Source organism: Egretta garzetta, unplaced genomic scaffold (genome assembly GCF_000687185.1).
Source record: "Egretta garzetta isolate BGI_Z169 unplaced genomic scaffold, ASM68718v1 scaffold40, whole genome shotgun sequence".
Lineage (NCBI taxonomy): Eukaryota > Metazoa > Chordata > Aves > Pelecaniformes > Ardeidae > Egretta > Egretta garzetta.
The window spans coordinates 2272648-2274119 of NW_009258484.1; the positions used below are offsets into that span (position 1 = coordinate 2272648).

The 1472-nt window shown below is 49.8% G+C and overlaps 1 protein-coding gene across 1 annotated transcript in view; it reads right to left on the reverse strand.

Moving 5' to 3' along the window:
- Nucleotides 1-1472, reverse strand: part of NBEA (neurobeachin) — a 513899-nt gene that overhangs the window by 151574 nt on the left and 360853 nt on the right.

The window sequence follows — 1472 nt, forward strand, 5'->3', positions numbered from 1 at the left end:
GGACGCCCTGTCACCTGCGGGCTTCGGGCGAGGCGCCCCGAGAGAGCCCTAGCCCCGTTTTACTAATGGGGGGAAAATGCTGCTGCCCGCATCGGCTTTCTCCTAGGAAGCGGCGCGGGGAGCTCCCGTACGAGCGCCGGACCCAGCGAGCCAAGAACAAAGTCGGAAATTCTTCGCTGTGTGCAATAAAGTTGGTCGCATTAATACATTGAATAAATGTCGTGAAATGTTCTTTGCGGGATGACTTCTCCTTAACGACAGATATGCCCGTGACAGTTACTTTAAGAATTAGTAATCGGGCAGTAGATTAAAGAGTCCAAGCGATTAAAAGCTTTGCGCTTTTTTTTTTCCCTTAAAAAAAATATGATGTAGGGTGCTCTTGAAGCTCAGCTCAGTAAATGCTGCAAAGCAGAAGAGTTTGCCTCTCCAACTCGTGTGTTTGCAAATAAAGGTCCCGATCACTAACACTTTAAGGTACCGATGGAGAAATTTGCTAATGACACATCACACGCACCAGCCCCCAAACTGTCAGACGAGTCGCATGCCAGCATGTTTGCAGTCGCTCGCATCCCTCCCGTGTGCACATTTACTACACGCAGCTTGCTCGCAGAGCTCGCTATACCATAAACCGCCCGGGTTTGAAATGAATAGATGCTTATAGCGCGTCTGAAAAAGCAGCTGAACCTCCACTCTTCACGACATGTTGGAGCGCTATACGGGATATAAAAACGAAGCTAAGAATCGGCAGATGAGATTTACCGTTCGTATCTGCTACTTGACTTCTGGAGGGAACGTGAGAAAGACCTGACAGATACGTTTAGCGATTGATTCTCCCTTCATAAGGTACAAACACAAAAAGCAAGGCAGAGACAATGCCGAAATGCATTAAACCCCTCAAATCGATTAGAGCCCGTCAGAAGATCTTTCAAAACAATACGACTCGTGGACTCTTGCGTCATATTTTATTCCAAAGGACGCTAAATTTGCCGTGAATCTGCTGCCTTGTTCACCGCCCGCTTCACGAGAGAGAAAAACAAAACCAAAAAAAACCCAAAAAACAAAACAACACCCAAACAACCAAACCCAACAACTTCTCGCTTGCAGTTACAGACAACTATCAGGAGGAAAGGAGAGCGTGATGTGACGCCAAGTGTGAGTTAATGAACTGGCGCCTGTGCTGCCGCAAGCTCGAGCCCGGTCGGCAGCCCCCCGGCTGACGGCTGCCCACGAATACACCTGCATTCGCGCCTCGGCCGTGGGGAGGCACGCGGGGGTGCAGTGCGGGGCGGCCACAGTTTTGCCAAGTCCTTTCCAAACGTCAATACCCTTCAAGTTACACCCAAAAGGAGAACGATTTCTCTTCGTTTCCGAGCCGTACGGATGACCGGGGCGGTTTTTCTGCCAGTAACCTTCTACCTTTCTATATGTGACTGCCTGCGCGCGCGCGCGCGTGTGTCTGTGTATACATATGT